This window comes from Pongo pygmaeus, chromosome 14, assembly GCF_028885625.2.
Source record: "Pongo pygmaeus isolate AG05252 chromosome 14, NHGRI_mPonPyg2-v2.0_pri, whole genome shotgun sequence".
Lineage (NCBI taxonomy): Eukaryota > Metazoa > Chordata > Mammalia > Primates > Hominidae > Pongo > Pongo pygmaeus.
The window spans coordinates 70,791,147-70,816,427 of NC_072387.2; positions in this window are offsets into that span (position 1 = coordinate 70,791,147).

Here is a 25,281-nt window from a genome sequence, read left to right on the forward strand (position 1 = left end):
CTCACCAATACTCATCATTATGGGTGTGAGGTGATAGCTCACGGTGGTTTTAATTTACATTTCCCTATAATTAGTGATTTTGGGCACCTTTATGTATGCCTATTGGCCATTTGTATGTCTTCTTTGAAGAAATGTCTGTTCAGATTCTTTGCCCATTTTTTAACTGGGTTATTTATTTTTCTGCTATTGAGCTGAAAATGTTTTTATATACATATACATTTTGGATATTAACCTCTTACCAGATATGTGATTTACAATTATTTTTCTTCAGTCCATAGGTTACTTTTTTATTTTGTTGGCTGCTTCCTTTGCTGTGTAGAAGCTTTTTAATTTGATGTAGTCCTATTTATTTAATTTTGCTTTTATAGCCTGAACTTTTAATGTGATTTTCAATAAGCCAATGTCAAGGAGTTTTCTCCTAAGTTATCTTTTAGAAGTTTTATTATTTCAAGTCTTACCTCTAGCTCTTTTATCCATTTTGAGTTGATCTTAGGGAGTGGTTTAATATAAAAGTCCAATTTTATTGTTTTGCATATGGAAATCCAGTTTTCCAAGCGTCATTTATTGAAGAGACTAACTATTCCCCTTGGTGTTCTCTTCGTGTTCTTGCTAAAAATTAGTTGACCATAATGTATGTTTGAATTTTTTCTTGATTCTCTATTTATTTCCATTGTTCTATATTTCTGTTTATATGCAGTATCATACTATTGCGGTTACTATCACTTTGTAATATAATTTTACATCAGGTAGTGTGATGCTTCCAACTTTTCTTTTTTTGGCTCTTCAAGTTTTCTTATTTTTTCGTGGTTCCCTATGAATTTGAAGATTGTTTCTTCTATTTCTGTGAAGAATGCCATTGCAATTTTGATAAGGATTCCATAAATCTGTATGGCTGATATGGACATTTTAACAATATTAATTCTTCCTATTCAGAACACAGGATACATTTCCATTTATTTGTGTCTTCTTCAATTTCTGTCATTAAAGTTTTATAGCTTACAGTGTACAAATCTTTCACCACTTTGGTTAAATTTATTTGATGATGTTTTTATGTTATTATATGTGATACTGTGTTCTTGATTTCTTTATCAGTTAAGTCATTTTTTGCGCATAGAACTGCTACTGATTTTTCCATGTTGATTTGGTAAACTGCAACTTTGCTGAATTTGTTAAGTGGTTTTAACAAGTTTTTGTTAAATATTTGAGGATTTTTACATACGGGATTATGTTATTCACAAACAGAAGTAATTTTATTTCCTTTTTCTGATTGGATACCTTTTATTTCCTTTTATTATCTGATTTCTCTGACTAATCCTTCCAATACTATGTTGATGGAAGTGGTGAGACTGAGAATCTCTGCCTTATGTGGGAACTCAGTAAGAAAACTTTCAGTTGTTCTCATTGATTATGATGTTAGCTGTGGGTTTTTCTTAAATAGATTTTATTCTGTTAAGAAAATTTTCTCCTATACCAAAACTGTTATGAGTTTTTTTTTTTTTAATCGAGAAAAGGGCTGAACTTTGTCAAATGCTTTTTCTGCATTGATTGAGATGATCATGTAGTTTGTATTCTTACATTCCATTAATGTGATGTATCACATTGATTGGTTTGCATGTTAAAATTGCCTTGCTTGCCAGGCATAAATTCCACATGACAATTATGTATAATCTTTTTGATGTGTTTTCGAATTCAGTTTGCTAATACTTCATTCAGGATTTTTACAATGGGTGTTCATCAGAGCTATTGGCTTATAGTTTTATTTTCTTGTGATGTCTTTGGTTTATAGATTAAGGTGATGTTGGCCTCATAAAATGTGTTTGGAAATATTTCCTCTAGCTTTGTTTTTGGAAGAGCTTAAGAAGTATTGGTAATAACTTTCTTTGAATGTTTGGTAGAATTCGGCTATGAAGCCATCTGGCCCTGGGTTGTCTTTGGAGGTTTTTAATTACTTCTTCAATCTATTTATTTGTTATTAGTTCTGTTCAGACTTTGTATTTATTCTTTTTTTATTTATTTTTATTTATTATTATTATTATACTTTAAGTTTTAGGGTACATGTGCACAACGTGCAGGTTTGTTACATACGTATACATGTGCCATGTTGGTGTGCTGCACCCATTAACTTGTCATTTAGCATTAGGTATATCACCTAATGCTATTCCTCCCCCCTCCCCCCACACCACAACAGTCCCCGGTGTGTGATGTTCCCCTTACTGTGTCCATGTGTTCTCATTGTTCAATTCCCACCTATGAGTGAGAACATGCGATGTTTGGTTTTTTGTCCTTGTGATAGTTTGCTGAGAATGATGGTTTCCAGCTTCATCCATGTCCCTACAAAGGAAATGAACTCATCCTTTTTATGGCTGCATAGTGTTCCATGGTGTATATGTGCCATATTTTCTTAATCCAGTCTATCATTGTTAGACATTTGGGTTGGTTCCAAGTCTTTGCTATTGTGAATAGTGCCGCAATTCTTGATTTAATCTTGGCAGGTTTTATTTTTCTGGGGATATATCTATTTCTTCTATGTTGTCTAATTTCTTGACACATAATTGTTCATAATAGTCCCTTATAATCCTTTTGATTCCTGAGGCATTAGTTGTAATGTCTCCACTTTAATTTTCTAGTCACTCTTAACTATGCATTGAATTAAATAGCGTATAATATTTGTTCTTTTTGCTCATAGAATACAGATATATTAATACATACAGTGCATAAACAGATATTCAGTATACTGATAATAAAATTTCCTGAAGGGACATTGAAAAAAAATGTTTTAACAGGGTTTTAGGGAATTACAACAAAAAGAAAAAAAAGTCAAAAATAGCTGCTTAAGGAAAAAAAATCACTTATGGTTTCTACCTTTTTTTTTTTTTTTGATACAGGATCTCACCTTGTCATCTAGGCTGGAGTTCAGTGGCATGAACACAGCCCACTGCAGCCTCGAACTCCCAGGCTCAAGCAATCCTTCCACCTTAGCTAACTCCCCAAGCAGCTGGGACTACAGGCAACTACCACTACATCCAGCTAATTTTTGTATTTTTAGTAGAGAAGAGGTCTCACTATCTGACCCAGGCTGATCACAAACCATTTTTTTTTCTATACTAAGACCTAAGAAAGGAATGGACTGAAAATATAATTATTCACCGATGTTCCAACTGATGAAGTTTATTTTTAAAAAAAGAATTAAGGAAAAATAAATTTACACTTTTATTAATGCTAAATAGTGAAGCTTAAAATAATTTATGATATAATAGTTTACATTTAGAATTATTTATTTGATTAAGATTCACAAGATTATTTTCCCCTAAGATACTATGTCTATAATTTGGAATATTGTCCCCAGATGGAATGGGATATCTGAGTTATTATATAGGTAGATCAGAAAGAAATCTTCCATTCATAATTAACTAAGTCTTAGTATGTTGACCATTATTCCACATAGCCATGTGTTTTTCCATGATCTGAATGTTCGTGTACCCTCACTACCCCCAAATTTATTATTTGAAATCCTAACCCACAAGGTGATGGTATTAAGAGCTTAAGCCTTTGGGAAGTGATTGGATAATGAGTCCAGAGCCCTCTAAATAAAATTAGTACCATTCTAAGGAGCCTGAAGGAGCTAGGATACCCAACATTGAGGACACAACTTGTGGGCATCATCTGTGAACTAGTGATATGGTTTGGATCTGTGTCCCTGCCCAAATCTCATATTGAATGTAATCCCAAGTTTTGGAGGTGGGCCTGGTGGGAGGTGATTGGATCAAGAGGGTGGTTTCTCATGAATGGTGTAGCACTATCTCCTTGGTGCTGTTTTCATGATGATATGTGAGTTCTCATGAGATCTGGTTGTTTAAAAGTGTGTGGCATCACCCCAACTCTTCTTGCTCCTCCTTCTGCCATGTGAGATACCTCATACACCCTTTGCCTTCCACCATGATTGGAAGCTTCCTGAGTCCTCCCCAGAAGCAGAAGCTGCTGTGCTTCCTATACAACCTACAGAACCACAAACCAATTAATCCTCTTTTCTGTATAAATTACCCAGTCTCAGGTATTTACTTATAGCAGTGTGATAACAGGCTAATACAACCAGGAAGAGTCTCTCACCAGACAATGAACTGCTAGGGACTTGATCATGCCCTTGCAGTTTCCAGTACTGTGAGAAATAAATTTCTGTTTTTTCTAAACCATCCAGTTTATGGCATTTTGTTATAGCAACATAAACAGACTAAGACAGTTTCCTAGAAAAAGGTGACATTTAAATAATTATTTATTAGTATTAGTTACTAATATTAATATGTATTGTCTAACCTCTAGAAGGAAGTGAAGGCTAGCTTGTCATGGCTTCTTCTACCCATTTCAATTTCCGTTTTCCCAATTCCAAAGAAAAAGAGTCCCAAAAAAGTCAAGGAAACTATACCTCCACATAAATATAGTTTCACTTTTGACTAAGAGGAGAAAATTGATTTAGTTTAAATGTAGAATCTTTCTCTCTCTCTCTCTTTCTCTGTCTACTAATAATTTTTTCTCCATCTTTTCCTCATTACTTTGCATTCTTTTTGAGATATATCTCTTTTAAAGCTCTTTTATCAAATAATTTTCTTCAATACCTGGTGAAGTAATATATCTAAGAAACACTACTCACTTAATAATTATTCACCATCCCATCATCTTCTGTAACTGTCCGCTATTTATTTGGAATTCAAATTCAAACTAGGGTAATACCAGGGGAAAGTTACAGGTAACTGGTTTTAAAAAGCTAAATTCACGTTTTAAGTCTTAAGCTAGGTGAGCAAAAGAGAGCCAAAAAAATGTTCAAAGCAAGTTCCAGCTGAGTTCATTAGGGAATAGACTACAGAGGATTTGGCAACCATGTTCCTCCTTAGAATAACTATGTGCATATGTCTGAGGTGCCTTCTGTGCACCCATCAGCCAATAGAGTAACAGGGCTGGCTGTAGCCCCAGCATACAGCTGGCTGACAATACAGGGGTTGAAGAAACTGGCCAAATCTTTTCCTCAGGAGACATGACTGACATCTGGCACAGCTTGGCAAGCTTAAGGGAGCATCCTTGCAGTGGACTCAAGCAGGAACTTCAAACTTCAAAAGCAGCTGCATCTGTAAAACAACCAGCCCTTTACATACAGGAAAATGCCTGAATTGCTAGACCATATGTTTCACTACTTTATTTTTTAATTATTCCTTGTGTTTTTAAGACCAGGGAAACTGATTTGAGACTCGAATTACAGGTTAGTGAATATTTTCATATATACCCAGAAAGTAAATCATATATAAAGCTATATCAAGAACAATTTCAACTAAATAGCAAGAACATAAGCATGACTAATGGATCGTCCATGATTTTAAGCAAGCAGAAAATAATCTTAGCTTAAGAAATAAGGCTAAATTATATTCTGTTTGAAATAGACAAAGCTTGGTGGTATAAGCATTGAGCTTGATTTTGCTGGGCTCTGGTAATTCAATTTCCTTCTTCTGTCCTCTAATTCAGCCTTGGCTCAAAGCCTTGCATTATAAAGAAGAAAAGTCATTCAACTTGGTTGGAATATTCATGTTAAATTTGAGAGTTCACATGTTAAAATATTTCAGAGGATTAAAATAACAAAATGGGCTATGATGAGAGCAAGGAGACTTTAGGGCTAGTGAGCCCCAGATTTTAAAAACAAAATAAAATTTCTGTAATATTTAGACATTTGCCCACTGCTACAAAATCCTAAATGTTACAGAAATTTTGTCTTTCTTTTCCAAGAAAGGCATAGAGAATTCAGCAGATCCTTATTTCACATAGTGGACCATTTGCTAATGAATCAGCTTACATTAGAAATATTTCCCTTTTAGTCTCATTTTTTTATTTGAATTATTATTTTTTTGAATATTGGTTAACAGATAAACTAAAATTTATCAGGATTTCTGAATTTTGAGTGGCTCCCTACCTCAAAATCTCCCTACCTAGAATATAGGAGAAACAGGATGTTTTATTATTATTATTTAAGCCTTAAGCTAGAGAGGGAAACACAATTTTCATTATTTATATCTTGACCTAAGTATTGCACAATTTAACCTAGAATATGTAGAACAGTTCTCAAAGAATAATAAAATGTTCCCTTTTCAAGTAGCATAAACTATTCCTGTAACCTCATTAGAAGTAATTGGATGGAGGAAAAGCAGGGGGAGGCTTTCTTCTTTCTCCCTTTAGATGTTGCCAAGGGGACACATGCAATTTGCCATAAGCCATCTTACAAATGTGAATAAAGATGCTCTAATACACTGAGGCTGGAAGGGTTGAAATATAGATCACACCAGGTACTTGATTATTGAATCAATGAATGAATCTCAGAAACTTTCCAGATGTCATTTTATTATCTAAGTAAATAGCCTCACAGTTTAATCCAATATTAATTTTGTCTGTGTTACTTGCAGTAAAAAGCATCGTGATACATCTAGGAAAGATGTGTTTCAAGACAGAAAGTGTTTTACTACACTAAATGATATTGAGAAGCCACTGAAGCAGCCAGTCAAGAAGTAAAAGACTGTCTTTAGAAAGATGATTATACCAGGGAAGGGGTTCTTGATCTCGGCACATGTGAATGCTGAGCTGGCAGGATAGGCCTGGAACCAAGGTACTGCCGTATATTAATATTTAAGACAATATTATTATGAAAGCATTCCAAGATAAAATATTTGTAAAATAGGTGTTTGCAAATTAGCTACATTGGCCCATTGATAAATTTCAACATCTGCCAAATATTACTTGGAAAATATTTTCTACAATTTTTTTTTGTTATTTTCTACTTTGAAGAAGTTTATTTCAGCTATTTTTTTCTGATACTGATTAGAGAGAAGGGCAGGTTTTCACTGCAGCAGCTCTAGGTTTAGATTTTTTAAAATGATTATTTTTGTCTTATAAGGCACACATTTTCTATCTTTATTTTACAGTGGAATTGAGAATTAGAAAGATACACATACAGCTCATTTATAAGTCATTGAACTTACCAAAATATTTTTTAAAGGAGAAAAAAATTATGTACCATTACAATAGATCAAAACCATTTCCTCAAACCTCTTTCTACTGACTTTGGAAGGCTTTTTCATGGGCATTTTTTTTTTCAGTTGGGGAGGAGACATTTGTGTGTAGGGGGAACTACAAGTACCTACTGGTTCTAAGGCTCTCAACTCAGCTATTTCATTATTACACAATCAGAGACAAAGTCTAATAAAAATTCAAATGAAAACTTTTTCTTACCTCACACAGGCTATTCAGTACTGATGAAGAACAAACACAATTATGAATAGAGATATTCTCATTGACTTATTATACATTAAACTTAGACAAGAAATCCTTTCCTCAAGTGTATTTTATGCACTCGTGATTAATTAAGTACCTACAGAACATAACTGGAGACCTCAATTGTTAAACGATAAAGTAAGGCAAATATCAACGGTATACACATTTTTTTTAAAAAAAGAAACATACATGTAGTTAATTTTAGTAAAAACATCCTAATTTATGAAATTTTTTAAATTTATAACTCTACTCAAAGATTATTTCCTCACTGAAGTCCTTTTATTGTCCTGAGCACAGTCTCACCCTTAAGACTTTTCCACATCTAAGTAAACACATTGCATTAATTGTGAAAGAAACGTATATCACTGTGTTGCGTTTAGATTTTATGCCTATGTATGTTCAATGGACTACTATAATGAATACATGGTAAATAGATACATCAAATATGACAGTAAGTAAGTGAATCGGAATTAAGAACTTTGTAATCTGAGAGTCACTAAGAAAGCTCCCTTACAACTACATTTAAAATATTCAAGAACAGATAGTTTTAAAAAAATAACAATTCAAATGTAGCATTTTACACCAATGCCTGTAGGTCAAAAATTACCGCTACTTCAGTTGAAATACAGTCATACATTATTTGAATACATAATTTCTTTCAGCTTCCAGTAAATGGTGACTCACAAACAAGTCACATTTATATAATGAAGTAAAGAACAAAGTGCCTATACTTTTTGCCAGAAATCTGGCAGAAGAAGGGATGGAGTTTAAATTCTACTGCTTTGATTAAATGGAGGTAATATTTAATTGTTTCTTGTTTATTTGTGTGTTTGTTTTGAGGGCTTTAATGGAAAGTTGGAAATTCCTAGTTCCACTGGAAGACCCATGTTGAGAACTATTGAAAGTGATCTATAAATTGATGTGTACCTTTCAATGAGCTTCAAAGTCTTTCTGCACAACAATTTTTTGTGCTTTTGGATTTTTCATGGTTACCAACAATTAGAACTGCTTTGTCTAACAATGGAAGCAGACTCCTTTAAGCATGATTCGATTCCCATTCTCATTTTCATTTCTTATTAAAAACCAAATATAAAATATGTCAACATGTGCCTCGAAGTCAGAAACATGCTATAATTAATTTTCTTCATGCAGAAAACTTGACTTTTAAATCAATTCTTACTACCTGTTTAGGTAAGCTGTTAATATGAAAACAAATATTTATTTATTTTCCACACTATATTAAGAGAAAAATGAGATTCATTTGTTTCCTTCAGTTACAACTAGAAACAATTTTACAAGACTGGAAAATTATGTTTACATGAACTGTTTGTGTATTCTGATATTACAAAAGCTAACATTTTAATTGCAGATCCTGGGACAATACACAGCTAATTGCATACGAGTTCTTTATGTGTCAAATTCTTTTTAAAACTTGTTTTGTTTTAAGGTCATTGTAAAAAGTCATGATTTTTGACATTGTTGTTACTGTGTTGAGGGATCAGAAGGTGATCTAGTATAGGGAAAATCTATAGGTTTTGGACTCAGAAAACTTTGAATGAAAATTCTGGTTTGTTTATTAATGTATTCATTATTTCATTCTAGATACCAGGTATATAATGATGAAAAAGTTAATGGCATTTGATCTCAAGGAATATAATGCTTTATAGGAAATACAGATAATCAACAATTAAGTGATACTGGAGATATTAAATATACTTTTTAATGAAGGAAATAGGTGGATTTCTAAGAATGAAAATAATAGGAGAAGCTAGCCTTACATTAGATGGTTGAGGAAATTCTCCGGGGAAAAATGTTTAAGTTAAGAACAAAAAAATAAGAAAGACCCAGCCATGAGATGAATTGTGAGTTTACAATTTCAGGAAGAGAGACAATATTATGCAAAATCTGAGTGACCCAATCAGAGTGGGTAAAGGAGAAAATGACATGTAATAAGGTTGAAGAAATTGGGGAAACAGAGATAGATACAATAAGGAAAGGAAAGAATGAGAATGAGTTAGTTATGTCATATTTCTATGACATCAAAGTGTCAATGTCACATAGACAGGCATTGAGTATAAGCATAAGGAGACAATAGACAGGTATGGAACTCTTACTTTATATGATTTTAAATCTATGGAAATAAATGTCATGATTAAATGAGAAAGTATAGGGAAATCAGAAGACTTATGACAGAATCTGAAGAACTCCAGTAGTTATAGTTTGGATCAAAAGGAAGAATATAGTAGACAGCTTGGAGAAAAAATCAGTAACTGTGGTGTCAGAAGAGAAAGGAAGAAATAATTTTAAGAATTATAACATTTTTAACAGCTTTGGAGAGGCAATAAAAGGTCAAGAATGATGAAGAATTAGACAATTCCAGGATTTTTAACACAAGACATATACAGTTAACATTGACAAGAGTAGACTCAAATGGTAAGAAGGAAAGTTATATTAGAATAAATTGGATACGAACAGCATAAAGGGTGACAAAGGTAAAAGTAAATATAAAGACAATGTTTTCTAAGCTTTTATTTATAAAGAAGATAAATATTATAATAGTTGAAGGAGACTTGAAGTCAGAACAGGATTTTTTAAATATAGAAGTTGTTGGACCATGACTATATATGTTCATGGAAAGAAAGAATGAAGATATATATGCTGATTCTTGAGTAAAAACTGTGAGAGAAATGTGAAATAATTCAAAACAGATAAATATCCTTTGATAGGGAGAGAGGTACTTTCTCTATTAAAAAGAAGATAACGAAAAAGAAAGTGGGTCAAGAAACATGGGGATTTGTATTTTTTTAATAGAAAGATGAAGGAGCTCTATTCGGTAGTTTTTATTTTTAATACAAAATACGTTGCAAATTGTCTGCTGTAGAATAGTTCATAAGAAGATATGAGATAAATATAATAAGTTATATGAGTCTCAATTAACTTGTTTTTTAAACATTGTAAAAATGTCAAGTAGCAGTCATATTTTTGGACTACAATAATAAGACATCATCTAAATTTATGCCAACTGAATCAGTTTTCTTACCTTCCAGCCCTCCTCAACCTTCAAATACTATGACTTGGTTTCTATTGAGTTGCCTTCAAATCTGTAGAACTTTTATGTCATTTTAACAAATATATTTTATTATTGGAAAATTATAATACAAGTTAAATTATTTACCCTAATAATCTACAGTAAACCTCCAATAAACTAAAAATCTATTGAACATTTTTGCTATAGTTTTAACTTTTTATTTCTCCACTGGATAATGCCAGTAACAACGTTTAACTGAGTACCAATTTACAGTAGATTGATACAAAATTATATATAATCTACTTAGGTAACACTCGGTGTCACCAGGTTTCATAGATTCTGCATTTTATAGATGAAGAAAGATAAACACGTTAAAGATTTGTGATTATTTTCCAAAAGTCTTCAAGTAATGAAAAGGAACACTACAACTAGCATTTTTAGGGTTTCTGATCCTCAGTGAGGTAGGTTTTTATTTTAATACATTATCTTTGGCTGGGTGCAGTGCCTCACATCTTTAATCCCAGCACTTTGAGAAGCCAAGGCAGAAGGATGACTTGAATTCAGGAGTTCAAGGTTGCAATGAGCTGTGATCATGCCACCCTCTTTCAGCCTGTGTGACAGTGCAAGACTGTCTCAAAACAACAAAAAATAAACATTTCCTTTTATTTTTCAATTATGTGTTCAGGAGTAAAGGAGATACAAGTTTTTAAGCTGTGTTCATTTGGAGATTATTGTCATGCAATTGATCTCTCTGAAATACACCATAAAACATTGGTAATGTTAATAGTTATTTTGATAATTTTACCTAATTACTAAACAATTATGTCAGCACATAAATCAACATTTATTAATGATGAGAAACAGAAAAAGGGAATTGATTCACTACATATTTAACGATAAAAATGTTATTACTTTGATGGTAAAAATTAAACTATTAATATACTGAAAATTGTTTTAAAGCATATTTTATAACTTGAATTGTTTTATAGCTTGAATTGTTTTATAACTTGATTGTTTTAAAACACATTTTATAACTTAAATTGTTTTAAAGCACATTTTATAACTTGAATGATACATTTTCTTTAATTGACTTGATGGTTAGGTATAATTTTCTGGGTCATCTTAAAAATACACAAAAAATAGTTATTTTTCTTCCCACACTAAAATAATAACTAAATACACCATCTATTTTGCAATCAAAGCTCAATTCTAAATTGCCATAATAAACTTCAAAAAATATAATGATAAAGATGATCAAAAGAAGTTTATGAGCCTGAAGGTCAAATTGAATTAGATTTCAGACTACACAAAGGCTAATAAAAATGAGAGTACAAGAAGTATTTGGATTGTATTTTTAGAACTTATGGAACATTTTCTCCCTAGAGTAGAATAGTTTAGATTGAACCTCTGAATAAATTACTTCATTTTTATGAACAATGCAAAAAATTAGGCGAAGTTCAAATAACAACAGTAAACAATACACTGTAACCTGTCTGAAAAGCTGGAAGATCAACAAGTGATTGTGATTGTACTTATAAATAAAGCACTTCCTTAGGTTAGCATTTTAAATGTTCTACAAGTAATTTAATATGCAAAGATCACAGTTTGGCCTGTCAGTCAATGCAAAAAATATAAATTTCAACAGCATCAATGGCCAATACATTTAGATTTTTACAGATTAGTTATCTATTGATTAAAATAATAATATCCTAACTTTTCCAAATGTATAGCACAAGTATTCACAGATGTTGCAGTGTGCATATATATAATCACCTGCGTACAAAAACCTGGTATCTGTTAAATATTAACTCCTGCATTATTTTTTACCTCAATTCCAGTGTTGCAAGCTGTTCTAATACTCCTATTCAAAAAGCACCTACTTTTTGTGACAAGAAAAATGAAATATGAGAACAATATTTTCAACTGACAAAGGAGCACAGAACTTGAGGTATTCTATTGACCTCCCTTGAAATAACAATATATGTGACTGTGATTCTATATCCCTAATTCTGCTGAATGAAATCCCAGTCCTGTTTGCCATGCAGCACAGTAAGTTATCACAAAATATGAAGCAAATATCAGGAAGAACATACCTTGCTGTCACTGGATTTGTAACATCACATTTTACCCCCTGGGACGGCTAGATATTGCAGAGAGAACATGAGTTTTGGGAATGTATAGAGCTATGCTTAAACAATGTTCTTCCACTAACAAGCTCTGTGACCCTAACCACATTGGACACTCAATAATTCTTAACTGATAAAATGAAAATATTAACAAACTTGTATCCTGAATCCAGGTGAGCATTAAGATAGAGTATACATTGTGTTTAATGAAGTGTCTGGCCCATGACTTAACATTTTCATCTTATTTTAAATAAAAACATGGTTATGCTTTTACATTCAGGTGCGTACATAGATGAATTAAAATTATGTAATGAGAATATACAAAGTAAACAAATTATTTGTCTTCTCTTTTTTTTTTTTTTTGCTTTTGTTTTTGTTCTTAATCTTCTTGGTGTTTAGTATAGGTAATTCCTTTATATATCCTGAATCTGGCATTCAGTCCAACAGAAAATGATGCTTGGAAAAGCAGATTATGGCTGAGCAATTTGATCCAAATAAGCTGAGAAAGTGCCAAAAATGTTCTTTATTTCTGGGATTAGGTTTTTCTGCCAGTGAATGTCACCTATTAGTGCTGTAAATTAACAGCCCTGTGATTTCTGTGAATCTATTGAGGATCTCACTTTCTCTGAAAACTGTGAATCCTCTAAACTAGCATGAAAAATATTCGAACAGGCAGAAAATCAAGTTCAAAACTAAAAACTGAGCTGAAGAAAGCACCTATTAATACACTCTCAGATCACAGAATTTTGAGCCTGAAAGTACCTTAGACTATTCTAGTGCTCTAGAGAAGAAAATTATAGGTTTGGATAAAAATCATCAAGCCAACTTGATCAGATTCTGCGCAGCAGGCAGGTGTCCTGAAATCCAAGTGAATAATTTTGTTTTCTCTGACACCCAATTGTTTTGTCTCACCTTTTGTTATGAGCAAAAAACTGTCTTTTAATTTTGCCAATTTCTGGGGATTTCTCAAGAAATGCTACTAGGGTATGGTAAGTGAAGGGAAATAAGACTTAATTGAAGAATAACGTACATGAAAAGTCTACACTTATATCGAGGAGAGCTTGGAATTCAGGGTAAAACCCATTTTGCAAGAATTATATAATATTTAATATTGTCCTAACATTCCCCAGCCAGTTTGAAAAGTGTTCTCCCTTTTCCATAGTTGAGGCACAGTGCTACTAATAGTAAAAAGCCTGCACACTATTTTTAACAACATATCTATGTATGTAAAGCATATTATGAGAGCAGTAGCTGTATCATTTTTGTTCTGCCCTATCAGTCCTTTCATGATCATTAAAACTGTAAATGAGGCATCTCACTGTTTTCATTTACTATTGATGGTTCTAATGATAATAGACAAGGGTTCAAATTAAATTTCGGGAAAATAAAATATTTGTCAAGTAATTAAACTTATAGCTCATTACTGTAATCCTCCAATAATCAACAGCTGTATCAAGGACTGTGTTCAAGGTCATTTCTAATAAGTCAGTTCTTTGTCCAGGGAGAAAAACAAAAAAACAAGGAATGCCTATCAGTTAATTTAATGTATATTATTGGTTATAAACCTAACACAGACTGTTTCAAATGCACTATACTAAATCATAAATTTGAGAGGCCAGGGATACTTTAGGTATCAGTTGAAGCTTCATCAGGAATGCAAAAGGACTACCAACATTTTGTTGTAAATTTGTTCTCTCTCTCTCTCTCTCCCTCTCTCTCTCTAATATCTTCCTGTGATGTACTGTTGACCTCACTTCCAACTCCAGGAGGGGCTTCTTGGAAGTTTTAAGAATGAAATAGATCTCAGCCTCATATTTTATGTTTCCAAGTCAGTTGCAGAAAGCTAATGTATTTAATCATATTTCTAGTAAATAATATGATATACATTCAAGTTGGAATAACTTACGTCATTTGTCAAATTCAACAAATCATTATGGGCAGCCTACTGAGAATCTACCCTGGCCTTGGGATAGGAGAGTCAATTCTACTCGAACCTTAAAGTTTGAAAATTTAGTACTGTCAAGAAGAGAAATAAGGGCATGCGTGTTAATTAAAAAAAAAAAAAAAAAAGAGAGACAATCTTGAAACCTCTTTACTTCAGTTCAAAATAACCATACGAACTGTGGTTTCCTAGTTTTCCATGCAAATATCCAATAAGGCAGTTTACATGTTTCACATTTTACCAAGCATCATATTTAAAAGAGCAAATAATATGAGGCGTCTTCTTCATATAAAGATCCGAATTCATAGTATCAGTTTTCAAAGTTAAGAAAGATGGTACTAAAAATGTTATTATTTAATCAGGATTGACTGAAAAATGCCTGGTCAAATTGTGTGTCTGCAGATCTATATCCAATGCAATAAGCCTTTTATTTTGAAATGTGTATTTATATGTAATTTTGCAAATTATACTTAATATTTGCTTTTCTTAATATATTTGTAGAAAAAACAATGCTTACAGAAAATGACTTTTCTAAACAGTAGTTCTTTTTTTCAGAAGCCTTTAACTATGAAAATCATTTTAAACTTGTTTTTTAAAAGTAGCCTCAAAAGTCTTCAGATAGAGACCTACATAATTGTGCATTATTTTGTTTCCATCCTCCAAATGTGTTAGAAATGCCACATTTTATGTTTTTAATTAGTCAGACAAGTGAAAGACTTCAAAGTTTTAACATTCACATCATAAGTGTATCTTGACATTTTAAAGAAAGAAACATAATAAGAATGTGTACGAACAGAATCATGGGAATTGACAGGTCAACAACTCTTTATTGTTTTTTTTTTTTTTTTTTAAGAAAACTTATTTTGCTAGCAGTGGAATCAAACACAAAAATGTAATAGTCACAGTGTATGAGGCACTTTTTAGCTTTATTATACTAATCTTAATCTTGATACACACACATATGACAATCTTCTGAATAGCACCAAATGGAAGCTATTACTGCCCTATTTTACTGATCCAGAAAGAGAAATGACACAAGAAACTTAAAGTAACTTGCTTTAAATGTCAGAGTTAAAATGTGACAATCCCAAAGTAGCAGCCTAGCATAGTGTTTGAGAGCACAGACTCTTGAGCACAGACTCTTGATGGGAATGGCCAGGATCCTAATTCTGGTTCTGATAATACTGGCTGTGTGCCCTTGGGATATTGTTTCTCAGTTACTTCATCAGCAGAATGAGGATTTATCATAGTTACCATACTGCTCTTGTGATGATTAAATGGATAGATGTAGACAATATATTTATAACAATATCTGAATCATATTAAGAGCAATGTGAAAAATTTTATTAGAAAAAATAGATGTTTTTTATGGTACTGCAGTGCCAACGAAGTTGTAATTATGATAGGATTGGTATAACATATTGGTACAATGCTGCAATCTCTCAAAAATTCACTTGCTTATCAAACTTACGATATATATATATATTAGATAAATATTATATTCATTTAATTACATAATAATGTATCAGGACAAAGAAACCCAGGGAAAATGTAGAATATTTTCTTAAAGCATCACTTTTTCTATAAAAGATATATTTGATAATGTTTTTCTTTAAAAATATATATTTGATAATGTAAAATTCACAGTTTTAAAGATATGCAGTAAGCCAGTAAAGTTCTAGTTTTTAATAAACTACTATGGGTTCTGCCTTAAATTTCTAAAAAATCAGTTATTTTTATTATTTTATGAAAATTTGGATAAAAATTTGGGGCAAACACTGACTTCATAATGTCTTTGAGACAGAGAACAATTTATCTATCAATTCGTTCTTTGATTTAATGGACTTCATTTTTAAAAATCTATTATTAGAATTCTCTGTAGTATAGATATACCTCATGAGAAACTGAACTCTGCACTGAAAACTCTGAAGGATAATGCAATTCGTAACCTTAGGATCTATTAGCATGACACTATCTTTTCTTGATGAATTTATGACCAGATATGGTAACATATCATATAGAAAACTTACAACTTACAAAGAAGTTCCTGACTGATATAGTCACACTAATTGGATTCAAAGACAAAATAAATTCACAAAAGCCAATAAAAATGCAGTAGGAAGAAAGAAATAATGTATTCAAAGATATACAATTTTTATCTTAAATTTAGATTGCCTTTTTCCTTTTTGGAAATGTAGAACAAATAAATTATAAATTTCCCAAGCATGATGAACTGCCTTAAAGTTCTATTGTGTTCCGTGCTTTCAAAATCACAGATTTTTGGAGCTTTCTCCCCACTATTTTTACAAGGATATACTCTCCGTCAAACCAAAGAACAAAAATTTTAATGCGTATTTTTAGAAAATGTAGTTTCCTTCCATCTATTTTAATAAAATATAAATTTTTATGTTTTTATTTATTTTTATCAAGCACTCTCAAAGTAAAATTGAATATATATATTTTTCTTTTCTTAGTCTATATTAATAATATTGAGGAAATAGATAAATAGAGGAAGGAGTGAGACACATAGAGAGAGAATGTCCTATACCAAAAAAAGAGTTCATATTGTTTCTATCACGATCCCACTTAAAGAGTTTTTTGTGGGCTCCAACTTCATTTTACAGATTAATGTAAAATTCAAATAAGTAAAATAAATTACATTAGATGTTAAATGAGATAGATCTTGTAAGCTTCTCCTAGGGTGCCACTGTATATCATTTCTGATCTGGACTTCAAGATTTCCAGGAATCAATTGTTACTCAAAGACTGAGTGAGAAATGGAAAGGATGCAATTCATTTTCTAATATATTGATGTTAAGCAATGTTTGCAGCATTCCTTGGGCATTATTTATGTTTTGATGTGTTGCTTTGATCAAGGGTAACATAATAACTATAATTCTTTACATTCCACTGTGTAGCATGTTGAAAATCATGCTATTTATTCCTATGACCTAGGAGCAGCGCTTCTTATTTTCCAGAATATATGCAGTTTGTGTTTAAATGACATGAGTTTCAAAATTCTACTTCCATATTGTAGATTGCCATATATAAATGGTCTATTTTTAACTTTAAGTACTTTAAAACCATAGACTGATTGCCTAGTGAAAGGTAACTTCTAGGTACATTTTGTAAATATTATTATGTTTTTGGAAATGTGTTTAGTAGTTCTCAGTTAACAGCAATTTATCGAAGATGTTCCCTAATTAGGACAAATCTTTCAATCCTAGTGTTGACATTTCTGAATATGTTGGGATATGGAATGAATCATACTTATGAGTAAAGCGCTGCATAATATAAATCTCCTTGAACAAATGCACTGGTCAAAATATAATTTGTTCTGTTTATTTTTTGTTTGTATTCACAATTTTTATATTATACTCACATCCTTGTGACTAGAAGTTATCCAAGATGCTTTACAAACAATATAGTATAGATACCAACCAATTCATATGGATGCATAAACCAAGCAGAATGAATGCTGGCCGAAAAAAGATAGTGGAACTGTAATGTGTACCTGCTGACTGTCAGCCTAGTTTGTGACCTGGCTTAAATACACATTGGTCCAAATCGCTGCCAACTTGATTGAAAGAAGTTAAAAAACATATGACATTAAAGTAGCATTAAAATGTAATGAAAATCAAACACTACTTAACATAGCAACAAAATGTAAAGTGTTGTGTAATTAGTTTTATTTACATTTATATTTATGTAATTTATATTTATATTTATGTAAATATATATTTATGTATATTTATGTATATACATATTTTGTATGTATATTTATATATTATGTAAATTTATATTTATATTTATGTAATTTATATTTACTATGTATATTTATATTTATATTGTTGGTTAACTAGTTAAAACAATTTTAGCAGCTGGAAACAATATAACGCTTGTTATCCCTCTGTTTTTATGAGTCCAGGCACAGCGTAGCAACATCTTTTGCTTAGTATCTTTTCAGGTCAAAATCTAGAAGTCAGCCAGGGCTGCACTTTCACCTAAGTATATGTGTCCTCTTTCAAGTTAATTCAAGTTGTTGGCAGAATTCAGTTCCTTGTGGTTGTAGAACTGAGATTCCTGTTTTGTCACTGGATGTTAGCCAAGGATCTCTCTCAGCTGGTAGAACCCTCCCTCAAGTCCTAGGCACAGAGCATTCTCATGATATAGCAGCCGGATTCTTCAATTACAACAGGGGGATCTCACTCCAGTCTATTATTACAGGGTCTTAAATAACATAATTGAATCAAGGGAAAGACTATCCCAACATATTCACAAATCCCATCTACAATCAGGAAATATGGCACAGGACAGGAATCCTATGGGCCGTCTTAGAATTCTTTCCACCACATTTAGAACACAACTATGTGGTGAATGTGCAATGTGTGGTGTATTTATGCAGTATCAGTGAACTGTTATAAATAAAACATAATATAAAGACATACTTTCTCAAATTACTGCAGGAATTGATATAATATCTCTATAAATTTGCCTTGGATGTTTAAAGAACTCTTCTTTATGGTTCTACGTTTTTAAAAATATTAAAATGTAAGTATCAAAAGGTTAAAAAACACAATTCAATGTGTCCCTCATACAAAATCATAAACACAGATACATCAAAAAAATTAGTTAAACACAAAAGTTAGAAATTCCAATTACATAAACGTGTAATATGAAATTCAAATAAGAAAACAATAGGATTTATATCAAAGAATGCTTTTGGAAATATTAAAAATTGTATTTAGGGAAAACTGAGACTCAGTCTTCAAGAATAACTCAAGTTTTGGAATGAGAAACTGGAAAGATGAAGTTGTTATTTATTCAAATGAAACAAGACTATATGTGGTGAGGATTTGAGAAAACATTTTAGATATAATTGTTATCTCTTTCAGAGTAAAACTTATCTTTAAATATAACAAGTGTTTAATAAGAATTTATTATGGATCTTAATGATGCTTAAATATAAGAGTAAGAAGAATGAAACGTAATCGTTGCTTTTTGGTTTTAGTTATATTCTGTATTTGTGGATGAAATTATACTAGATCTACTATCTCCTCCTGTTCTTGTCAATCTTTTATAATAAATTATCTTTAAAACTTAAATTTTAAATGTTCCTTGTCTCTTTTCTCTTTGCCATCACTACTCATTAATTTTATTCTAATGCAAACCAATTTCTGTCCACAGATCTATATAAACAATCCTTATGACTATGAGACCTGTAAGTTATGAGGGAAAGGAGAAAGGCCATAAAAATGAGAGGAAAGAATTGCTTCACAAAAATTAGCGTAGACTTTTTGAAGATAACCAAAATTTACATGATAAAATGAAAACATTGGAAATATAGACAGTGATGACTGGCAATTATATGAGGAGCACTATACAGATAAATCTTAGGAAACACTGGATTTGCTGCATATAAATAGGTGAATTTTGTAACTTATTGCACTCTGTTGAATTTTAACTGTCTTTTCTAAACCTTATTTCGTGAACTTGTAAAATCGTCCTTTTCCCTATTTGTTTATTTCTAAGTCAGTAAAAAGTTGTTACTTTTCATAGGATCTCAAAATCCTTCATCAGTTTTGTTGTTATATTTGATGATGCAAAATAGCACCATTGACTGTATTTGTATTAAATTCATAAAAGTAAAAGAAGTGCAGTACAATGACTTTTAAAATAAAGTCCTGAATTGAAAGGTGGGACAGAACACAAAGAGTGATTGATATCTGCTAAATAAAAATCTCTTTCAGGATGAAAATAATGGTTTGTGGAACACTACTAAGTTTTCTTATTAGAAGAGAAAAACCTATTTTTGCTCTTAGAATATCTCATTCAGCAGTTAGGCAAATAAGGACATTTTTGAACGGCAGGACTCCTGAACACATCCTAACAAGTGGTCTCGTTTGATTTTTCTTACAATTTTTTGATTACTTCTTTCTCTTTACACCTATAAAACCATCTGATTAGAAGCAATTTACAGGTATTAACAATAAAGAAGAAAGGACAGAATAATTTAGAACACAGTAAGTCCTATTTCCCACGCTCCCTTTTTAAGAAATGACAATTTGTATAAAACAAAATTCTTCATCTTTACCAAAAATGGCTTTTAATATTTTAAAAATTAAAATATTAATTTTAATTAATGAGACTAAAGTCCTTCATTCTTTCAGTTTTCAAATTTCAGAAACAAATTTGACAGCTATCTGTTTTATATTACATATAAAACTATTGCCTTAATTATGCCAATTATTTCTTTGTAAGTTTTATAAAAATTTGGTCAGTTTTTCATTTTAATTGGTATTATTCTAATTTAGTTCTTACAGTTTCTTTTATACAGGACTTCACTAATATCCAACTGATCTCTCTTCCTTGAGTTCTCTATTTCTTCCTTCCTTTTTTCCTTCTGTTCATCCATCTGTCTTTCCTTCCCTCCAGATTTATCTTGATTTATAATTACAATGTTATTCACACTGTTCTGTCTGAATTACATGGGTTAAAAACTATCGTACTCATTATTCTGGTTGTATATGTGTTCATTAGTCTAAAACTGACAATCCGTTTCTTGTCTTTAAATATCAAATTTAATGCTCTGTTCAAAGAAGTTTAACAATTTTCTTAATAGAGTAATTCAATTTATTCTTTTTTCATGAATCTTTTCTTATTTACTTTGTATCTATTACACAAGATACTGAGCCCTTCCTAGGATAATTCTATACCTGAAATATAACTGGTTTTAGGTAAATATGTGTTGAATAATGGTTAAATGAAAAACCTTTAACTATTTTATAGCACATTCAAGACTATCTCATTGTCTAGATGATTAATGAATAACTCCATGGATCATAATTACCTATGGATGCAAAGAGTTTTTTTCTAATGATGACTAAAATAAAAACTTGCATACTTCTGTGTTCATTTCAGGGAAATAACTTCATAAGAAGTTCTACAAAAACACTTTTATATTATTTAAAAATAGTAGTATGATAAATTAATGATTTGCCCTTTACTATATTCCGAAAATTTCAGAATACTAGTAAATTATTTCTTTAAGAAAACCTCAAAAACTAGATATAGAGGAAGGCTAATCCTCTTTGAAAGATAATCTAAAAGAATAGAATAAAATAATGCAGTACTCTGACCCTGAGTTTTCCCAGATTGTGGGCAGACTAATTCTTTGCTTACACATACATATGTATGGGGTAAAATGTAAATCTCTACACAAAATCCTTATGCAAAGCCCACATGTTTATGAAATGCCTACTATTAGTTTCTTTCAGAAATCCCTAGTATTTCTGCCAGTCAGGAAAGAATATGAAAGGATTGCAACTTCATAGACTGATGTCACAAAACCTTCTGAGGGCTCATCAATATTGATCACACCTTAATGCTGATTCCAGATCATTGAGCCTTTGATTAAATGGAGCAACACTAGCAAATTTGTGATTAAAAGCAGGATACCATTGTGGCAAGTTTGTAGGACACAGTTTTCTTCTCCTTGGTGTTTCAACAAGGCCATAAGGAGCTTTAGCTGAGCTGTCAAAATGAGTGCAGTGACAAATAACTTGAAGACACTGAGGAGAAAGCTCCATGTTCTATGCGTAATCCGAGCAGTCTGGAGCTCAACATCTGTTGACTCTCCTTAGGAGGACTAATCTCTCGGAAAATAAAATACGATTTTGAGTTTGAGATTTTTTTTAAAAAATTGTATGCTGATACAATGCTTTAAAAATCCTTTCTTAGTAACTTCTAAATGTGAACCTATACATAGACTATGACCCTCCAATTTCATTCTTAGATAAATCCTAACAGAAATGCATGGATATTTGCACCAAAAAACCACACAAATTAACATTTGGAGGAAATGTATAAATAATGCCTCAAACTTGGAAACAATCTTAATTTTTTCTCCAGTAAAAATGACCTTCAACAGCTGAATTAATTTAAAAATATATGAGTAAAACTAAATTCTACAGAAAAATAAATATAAGACATTGTTATACAAATCATAGGTGTGAATATCACAGGAATATACAAAAACATATATGACAAAATACACAAAAAAGATATATAGATTTTATCTATATAAATATACTGTTAGGTAATACTAATATACGGTAATAAAAGTCAGAATAGGAATTTGCTTTGGTGCGTGGTAACTGAAAAGGGCTTCAGTTCTGCATTGTTATAATAATCCCTTTCCTGATCCGGATTGTGGTAACACATCCGTGTTCAGTCTTTGAAAAAAACATCGAGCCACACATATATGATATTTGCACTTGTTTTTTACACATGTGATACTATATATGTTTTCTTACAAAATAAAAGAACAACAAATGTAAATTATATTTAAATATAAAGTATGGAACTCATGAGAGGACTCTGAATTCTGGGGTGCTGAGCACATAGAAACTGAAGTCTTAAAAGAAAATACAATTCTTATGGAGAATATGTAGAATAAAGAGACAAAAAGGCAGAACTCTGGGATAAACTAATCCTCAGAGAGCAGAAGATAAAGCAGCAAGACCAGAAAGGAGTAATCAGATTTAAGAAAAATGTAAGGAGTTTGTAAGACCATGTAAATCAGGGGAAAGGGGTTACTGACAGTGTTAAATGTGGAAAGATGTACAATTATTTAAAAAAAAGGAGGGGAGGAGCCAAGATGGCCGAATAGGAACAGCTCCGGTCTACAGCTCCCAGCGCGAGCGACGCAGAAGACGGGTGATTTCTGCATTTCCATCTGAGGTACCGTGTTCATCTCACTAGGGAGTGCCAGACAGTGGGCGCAGGTCAGTGGGTGAGCGCACCGTGCGCCAGCCGAAGCAGGGGCGAGGCATTGCCTCACTCGGGAAGCGCAAGGGGTCAGGGAGTTCCCCTTCCAGGGGTGACAGACGGCACCTGGAAAATCGGGCCACTCCCACCCGAATACTGTGCTTTTCCGACGGGCTTAGGAAACGGTGCCCCAGGAGAGTATAGCCCGCACCTGGCTCAGAGGGTCCTACGCCCACGGAGTCTCGCTGATTGCTAGCACAGCAGTCTGAGATCAAACAGCAAGTCGGCAGCGAGGCTGGGGGAGGGGCGCCCGCCATTGCCCAGGCTCGCTTAGGTAAACAAAGCAGCCTGGAAGCTTGAACTGGGTGGAGCCCACCACAGCTCAAGGAGGCCTGCCTGCCTCTGTAGGCTCCACCTCTGGGGGCAGGGCACAGACAAACAAAAAGACAGCAGTAACCTCTGCAGACTTAAATGTCCCTGTCTGACAGCTGTGAGGAGAGCAGTGGTTCTCGCAGCACGCAGCTGGAGATCTGAGAACGGGCTGACTGCCTCCTCAAGTGGGTCCCTGACCCCTGAGCCCCGAGCAGCCTAACTGGGAGGCACCCCACAGCAGGGGCAGACTGACACCTCACACGGCCGGCCAGGTACTCCAACAGACCTGCAGCTGAGGGTTCTGTCTGTTAGAAGGAAAACTAACAGAAAGGACATCCACACCAAAAACCCATCTGTACATCACCATCATCAAAGACCAAAAGTAGATAAAACCACAAAGATGGGGAAAAAACAGAGCAGAAAAACTGGAAACTCTAAAAACCAGAGTACCTCTCCTCCTCCAAAGGAACGCAGTTCCTCACCAGCAATGGAACAAAGCTGGATGGAGAATGACTTTGACGAGCTGAGAGAAGAAGGCTTCAGACGATCAAATTACTCCGAGCTACGGGAGGATATTCAAACGAAAGGCAAAGAAGTTGAAAACTTTGAAAAAAATTTAGAAGAATGTATAACTAGAATAACCAATACAGAGAAGTGCTTAAAGGAGCTGATGGAGCTGAAAACCAAGGCTCGAGAACTACGTGAAGAATGCAGAAGCCTCAGGAGCCGATGCGATCAAATGGAAGAAAGGGTATCGGCCCTGGAAGATGAAATGAATGAAATGAAGCGAGAAGGGAAGTTTAGAGAAAAAAGAATAAAAAGAAATGAGCAAAGCCTCCAAGAAATGTGGGACTATGTGAAAAGACCAAATCTACGTCTGATTGGTGTACCTGAAAGTGACGGGGAGAATGGAAACAAGTTGGAAAACACTCTGCAGGATATTATCCAGGAGAACTTCCCCAATCTAGCAAGGCAGGCCAACATTCAGATTCAGGAAATACAGAGAACGCCACAAAGATACTCTTCGAGAAGAGCAACTCCAAGACACATAATTGTCAGATTCACCAAAGTTGAAATGAAGGAAAAAATGTTAAGGTCAGCCAGAGAGAAAGGTCGGGTTACCATCAAAGGGAAGCCCATCAGACTAACAGCGGATCTCTTGGCAGAAACCCTACAAGCCAGAAGAGAGTGGGGGCCAATATTCAACATTCTTAAAGAAAAGAATTTTCAACCCAGAATTTCATATCCTGCCAAACTAAGCTTCATAAGTGAAGGAGAAATAAAATACTTTACAGACAAGCAAATGCTGAGAGATTTTGTCACCACCAGGCCTGCCCTAAAAGAGCTCCTGAAGGAAGCGCTAAACATGGAAAGGCACAACCGGTACCAGCCACTGCAAAATCATACCGAAATGTAAAGACCATCGAGACTAGGAAGAGACTGCATCAACTAACGAGCAAAATATCCAGCTAACATCATAATGACAGGATCAAATTCACACATAACAATATTAACTTTAAATGTAAATGGACTAAATGCTCCAATTAAAAGACACAGACTGGCAAATTGGATAAAGACTCAAGACCCATCAGTGTGCTGTATTCAGGAAACCCATCTCACGTGCAGAGACACACATAGTCTCAAAATAAAAGGATGGAGGAAGATCTACCAAGCAAATGGAAAACAAAAAAAGGCAGGGGTTGCAATCCTAGTCTCTGATAAAACAGACTTTAAACCAACAA